Raw genomic sequence first — 7244 nt, forward strand, 5'->3', positions numbered from 1 at the left:
CAAGACGGGCGTTGCATGCTGGGAGGATTAATTCTATCAAACGTACGGGACCTATATTGTAACGTTCGCCAACCAACAAATCTTTCAACTCGTTTAGGAAAGTAGTAAATTAAACATTTTTTGTTTGTGAACGAAATATTGGGGGGAAGGGCGGGTCTTGGGTCTGCAAAACGTTAATATGATTGATGTGATAAAAATTGTAAGATTATTTGAAAGAACTAATTTTTAAAAGCAAAAATACTATACCTTGGGGAAAAGTTGTGTACATCACGGATAATGAGACGCTGATAGTATTTGCTCGTGAAGGAAGGTGCAATGTTTAATCCACCTCTGTCTGTGTGAAATAACTTGAGCAAACTATGCAAACAACACGGAGGAGAATTTGAGATTTTCGGATACAACTTCCAACCAATTTTTTTTTTAGCGGGTTAGGTAAAATCGCTCATCTGTGCCGTGAAGAGCAAGATGACACTGTATAAAGACCTTCTACAACATATAATTCAACTGTCCAGTATATTAATACACTTTGAGTTCATGTTGATTAAAGAAATTGTCAATGAAATCCTACTAGTAAGATTCGCCCTCAATCTGTAATTTCTGCTGTGCTGTCATCATTCGGGTGGGCTGGGAGCATGGTGACTTGTTTGGCGTATGGGGTGCGTAATCCGAATTTTTGTATCAGTTCTAGGAAAGGGGCAAAAGTAGGGATAATGATTGATGCTAGCCCGCATGCAATTGTTGGCTATTGTTTAGCTATTCCATATGTGCTGATTTTCTGCGAACATAGCGTTTTTTTCCAAAAGTAGTGCTTGGCCTAAAGATCTCAGTGACGTCAACGGTAACTCACCTGAAATGACTCACAGGCCATTATGAACAACAAGAAAACAAAGAAATGTGTTTTGATAGGTAATTATTTACGGGGAGGTCTTGGTTTTCCGGGTCTTAAGATTCGATCTACGTTTTCCACACCCCTAGCATTATCCAACCACGACCCTTGTACTGGGGCATCACCGCCTGGTATAGTAATATGAATTTGAAAGGGTTTGTCAAAACGGACGAAAAATTGAGAAATTACAGAAACGAAACTTGGTGGAAGCAACTAAAATCGACCGAAAACCTACTCGCGATGAATAAAGGACGACGAAAGAGCTTAGATGAACAATTGTCCTTAGCAAGTTTGTTTCTTTTTTGCGCTATAGATGGTTTTCACCTGACGTCACAGCAGCCATGTTTGTGTACAGAACAATTGAGAAAACGGTCTTTTGGGAATTTGACTCTATCATAATGCAAAATATGAGCCATAATTTGCTATTGTTTTTTACACAAACATGGCCGTCTCCTCACGTGATTGAAAACCATCTATATAAAAGCATCGTTTTTGTATCGGAAAAAATCTCCCTCCTTCTTGCGGGCTTCTTTCTAAAGCTCTTTGGACGAGCAAAGAAAAAAGAAGAGTTGCCAAACTGCGATCCCTCGTATACTGAAGATGTCGTTTATCATACGTGTTCTTGATTTGATTGCAAAGAAACATTAGTTTGGGAAACCTGTGGTTAAAATTCGTTTTCAGTCCCACATAAGCTCAATTTTGTAAAAGGAAGCTTCGTACAGATTCTTGTGCACAGTTGTACACAAGGCTCGGGTATACAAATCTGTGGTGAAAATAGGCATCCACAACTTAACACAGAGTTACTTCTGTATAGATTCAAATGCAGGAGCAAAATCTAGAGTGAGTGGGTAAACAAAAGCACAAAATTAAAACCTTAGCCTCAACTTACTCAAGATTTTGTTTCTGAGGCAAATTATTGTCGTGTGCATCACAAAATTAAAGCTGTATTTTCAGTCCAAATATTTTGTTCCAGATCCAAATTCTTTAGTTTATGCACTCATCACAAACTTTAATGTTATCTTCTTCCAAAACTTTGGGGGTGATTTTATTTTTTTTGTACTTTGACAATATTATTATAATTATTATTATAATTATTATTATTATTATTATTATTATTATTATTATTATTATTGTTATGTTATCATATATAATTAATATGATTAAGTACTATTATTATCAATATTATGATTACTATTCTTAGTCTCGCTATGTACACTAGCAATTTAATTCTATGAATGGTTAATTCTTGTAGCATCAACATTCATTTGAAGTAGAGAAGGGTATAGAAATGTGGACGTTGTTTAGATGTGATCATATTTAAGCCTTCTCACTTCTCGAAGAAACTAGACCCTCCGTGAGGGTACACTGGGTTGCCTGTGGTACGTGCACCGTTCCAAACAATTTTTTTCAAGTTGGGGGGTCATTAAGAAGACCATTTAAGGGGTCACCCAGACCCCAGACCAGCAGAGGCCCTTTGGCTCACAGGTCCTCACACATTCGTACGACGAAAGAGATCCTTTTCTGGGGTTAAAAACCTGGGTACCGGCCTGTTAATTAATCATTTGTAGAAAGAAGAAATTCCTGTCGTCTTTTGAAAAAATAGACACGTATTGCTTACGTTGGTAGTGAAGTAACACAGCGATTTATTCCATATAAAATGTCAACTGAGCTGTGTGTTGTCTTCCAGGAGATTCAAGTTGTCCTTGCGTAATATGTACATGTAGCTCTAACAGTGCACGATATTGTTTTGGCATTGTTTATCATTGTAGTGCCATGGTAGAAGTCTTGGGTAAATAGCCTGACAAGACATGTGGTTACTAGTAAAGTACTGAACCCAAAAAGATTGAAGAAAATAAATAAGAAGTGAGAAACATATGCTTCTGGCCTGATATGCTGATAATTTTCAAGCTCCCTCACAACTTCTTTTTACCACAAGTTTAAGCGTGCACTCTGAGGCATCTGACAGCTTTGTAATACTAAAGTTTACTAAAGTGAAGCATTTGTGTCAAATGATGGCAAGATACCGGGTTTTCGTAAGTTTCTTTTTCTGTCAAGTGTTATAAAGTTTGACAATACTGAGCGAATTCAAAACAAAGATCACAATCGCCCACCATTGTTTCTGCAAAGTCAAAAATTAAATCTCCAAGACGAGGTTATTTATCACCAGGTAATTCCATCATTTTGGAAATAGCAGCTACTTTATTATTCATCGACAATTTTTTGCTGATTTTGGGGCTCAGTTTGTTGAACTCAAGCTCGCTTCCAACAGACCTGTTTATTTTCGTGACTTATGCGTTACCACAAAAATTCTTCCCGTAGCACATTTCAACTCATGTATGCAAATTTGTTAAGCTCGAAAATTACACAACATGATAGGTTTACACAAGCTGGAAATTTCACAGAAATCTTTTCCAGCGAAACAGTTATTGAAACAAACAACATATTTGCGGTTAAGAGGCAAGAAACCCTTGCTATTTCAGTTGCGTGCGTGCAAACGAAACACACAATCACAAAGCATATGCTAAAAAATAAATTTCTGACAGTTCACATCAAACCCTTTTCAAAAGAACCTTGACGGTAAATAATAAAAGACAAAAGAAACAACAAGCTTTCATTCAAATAATTTTTCACTGTCACATTTCCAATTTGTTTTTACCTTTGCTGAGTTGAGTCTTAAAATGAATGTAACTTGCCGGACAACTTAGATGCGACTTCAGTAAACACAGTGATGTATTCAAGGCGTTCGATTCCTTCAGTGTTTGTTAAATCCATAAAATAATTGCCATTTGACTTCAGTGTTGTATATAGTACCAAGCTAAAGCTTACTTGATATACAACAGCGAAAAATGAAATTGTTGTCGAAGACCATTACTCGTCGCTTTAAAGATTTTTCATCGGCTAAGTTGTTTATCCAATTGACGTTCCATTCTGGAGCTCCATAAGGGCATATTTTGTTTAAAGATGCTCTAAAACCCCATTTGCGTTACAATGACTTTCAACGCCATTCCAGGTTAATAATTAAATGTCCTCCCGTGTGCACCAGAGAAATCTACGCATTACCCCAGCCCCCTCAAACCTAACAAATACGCACAGAAGACTCTATGCACAAAGACACCACTAAGCAGGGGAGTGACAGGCAAGACTTTTACCGACACGGAAAAAAGGAAAACGATGAAACGCTACACAGATTCCGACTGGGTTTAGCAACCCAGTAAAAAAGTACAATGTTGGTGACTGGAAAATACATATTGGTGTCTGCTGTACAGACATACAACAGAGTTAATTGTTGTTGCTTCCCCCATTCTGTGTCCTTAATCAAAAACCTTTTACTTTCCTGAAGGAACTCTCTTCAAGTCTTAGGGAGGAAGGAAAATTCCTTCTAAGCTCATTTATTTTCGACATTAGCATGCAGTACCCACCCCCAGTCTCCCAGTGGCTTTTTTTTGGATCTTCAAAGAAACAGGACTTATTTATTCTGCGCCATAGACCTCTTTCATAATTGCAGCCAAATAAAATATTTTTCTGTTTTAATACTAATAAGCCTTTCTATCCTTGCTACAACGAGCAAATTTCAAAAGAATATTTGTTTCAAAATGAGGGCAGTAGGTCTAATTAACATAAATGCAACAGAATGTAAAGGAGGTTGCCATTGTGAAAGTGGTCTATTTCCCTTTCCTTACACTGAAGCCAAAACATTCAAAACCAATCCTTCTAACTTATCGTGGTCAGAGTTTAAGAAGCGGTGGGAAGAGCTGATGCAAAGGGGGGGGGGGGGGGGGGGCATAGGCTTTTTTGCTCGGAAAAGGGTGGCCTTACCTGAATATGTCAATGAACAAATAGATAAATAAGGAAAGAAACCGATAAATATACAGTAAATGAAGAAATGAAATAAAAATTTCAATACATTAAAAGAAAAAGATCGTCGACAAGAACTGTGTGCTCTGAAAAACGAAAAACTTTTATGTAATCACCTGTAGCTACAAATTGTGGATAAAAATGAGTCTACTTAAAAGATTGCTCTTTTAGAAGATGTGCCATCTTGGGCAACGTAGCATAACATTATAAGGGATGCTCTTGCTCGCCACTATCTCTATCATCTTTTTTTCCTAAAACGGGATAGATCTCACTGTTTTGGAGGGTCAGCAAAATTAAGTGAAGGGTCTCTCTTCGTTTTGATTGTATATCTTACCTTGTGGTACAAGAGATATGAAATGCAATGCCGACATATCACTGGAAAAAAGTTTAACTATAATCTTATATGCTTATGTTATGCTGGATCTTGTTGAAGGCAGAAAGACTCTGTCGTGACCTTTCCTCTGGTAGTGATGGCGTGTGAAACTCATCAAAGAAGAAAGGAGGGGGGTAGTTTCTAAAGAAACTGTGGTGCTGCGTCAGTGGGGAAGTAGTTATACAAAAATTTGGTTTTATCAACGGAGTTGATAATGTAAATTGGCCACCGTACAGAGATTCTAAAAGCTGACGTTTCGAGCGTTCATCAAAGAAGACACAATTGTAGATCTCTGATAGTCATAGCCACAGATTTAAAGGATAAAACTATTGGTGGAGGCCGTTTTTTGTTATCGGGCCGTTGGGATTATTAGCGGGTGCCAAATAACAAATGAATAGCGGACAAATAATTTGATAATTCGTTCAACCCCAAAAAGGAACGCTAGCAACATACGCGTTTTATATAGAAGCACAAACAATACAAAAATATCTGCAAAGAAATTATTCCTGTTTGCATAGGCCTCGTGATAGCGTCATAGTATTCAATATGCAGATCGAGCGGCCTCGAAAACGCCAAAGTCAGTGGTATACTGCTTTTGTTAGTGGCACGAGGGAATGTCGAGTCTGGCTTGTGAAGTCCGTGCGTGCACAATTCTTCAAATGATATGCACGCATGCGTCCGTAAAAAGCAGGTGAAAGTTATTTTTATTTTCAAAATCGAGGCCTCGTGTTTTGCAGCACAAAGTCTTCATGGGTTTAAATATGTTTTTGTCTGTAATTCATAGAAGGTAAGAAAAAGTTGGTTTATAATTTCTAAGTCAAGCGTCTAAGCTAAATCAGTTTAATTGGTAGGAACGCTGCAGTATACAGTTACAGCTTCTAGCCTTTCATGGTTCATTAGAACTTTCTGAAGTCTTTGGTAGAACAGAAACTACTTATTCTTTCCGTTAAAACGAAAAATCAAACCGGGAACATAGCAGAAACAAGAGACAGTCAACAGTCTTCACGGAATAAAAGACGTTTATGTGCAGGCTCTATTTGTACTCTACTTGTATCTTAACGGTTGGCTATCTGAATTTTAACAGGCGCAAAGTCGATAGTGGAGGCGTGGCTCATGTATTGGCTGAGAATTGGGGTAAGTTTCATAATTGGAGTCACACCTTAGTTAAACATTTTCGTTTGAATTATGATTGGTATTTGTGGTCCCTTTTCATCCATTTTTATTGATTTATTCAGTATCCTCATTCAATCTTCGACATTCATTTTTATTTGGATTTGTTGTTCAATAATTCACTTGATATTGAGATCCCTTTGCACAAGAAAAAGATTTCAATCAGTTTGTGATTTGGAACTGCCTTTGATCAACATAAACCCTTTCATTCTCACGCTCGAAACGTTCATTCTCCCAACTAGCTAGTGACATAGAGTTTTTTGTTGGATAGTCATGAGAACTTGGTGTTATATGAAGATCACACCTCTTTAGCTGATAATAATGTTCATTATCAATACCTGTTTGACTGACATTTCATAGAAACTGTAAAGAGAATTTACACACCCATCACTCCTCCTACAGAACACAAAGGGGAATTCATTCACTCGATTTGGCTCTCATTCACTTTGATATTAAGCACTTATGATCTACAAGCTCAGTATATGAAGGGGATCGTTGTCTGAAAAACTGTGGTGCTGCGTCGGTGCCGGGAGAGTGAAAGACACTACCACCGTAAAACAAAAAATATTTCAAATCGATGGCTAATGTTTCGAGCTTAAGTCCTTAGTGAAAACGAAGTGAGGAATGAGGGCTGTTTTCAAGTTATATTGGAAGTAGGGGAGCGATTCCATTGATTGGAGATAATGTAACGAAAAAAGCGAGTAAATTAGCTCAATAAGAAGCGCTCATATATAACAGGGATTGAGAGTGCCGAGTGGCTTTTGTTCCAAAGATGCGTTGCTGGCGTTGTCGGGGGAGGGGAAGGGGAGGAAGAATGCGTGGATTTTTCAGCCCTCCTCTTCCCCTCCCCCGACAAACTTCCTACACAAGCTCTGTGGGTTTTTGTGTTTCCTTGTTGTACAAAAAGGCCGCAACTGTCATGTTATTCATTCGCTCAACTAAAACGACTGTGCCACTTGG

The sequence above is a fragment of the Montipora foliosa genome, chromosome 6 (assembly GCF_036669935.1).
Source record: "Montipora foliosa isolate CH-2021 chromosome 6, ASM3666993v2, whole genome shotgun sequence".
Classification (NCBI taxonomy): domain Eukaryota; kingdom Metazoa; phylum Cnidaria; class Anthozoa; order Scleractinia; family Acroporidae; genus Montipora; species Montipora foliosa.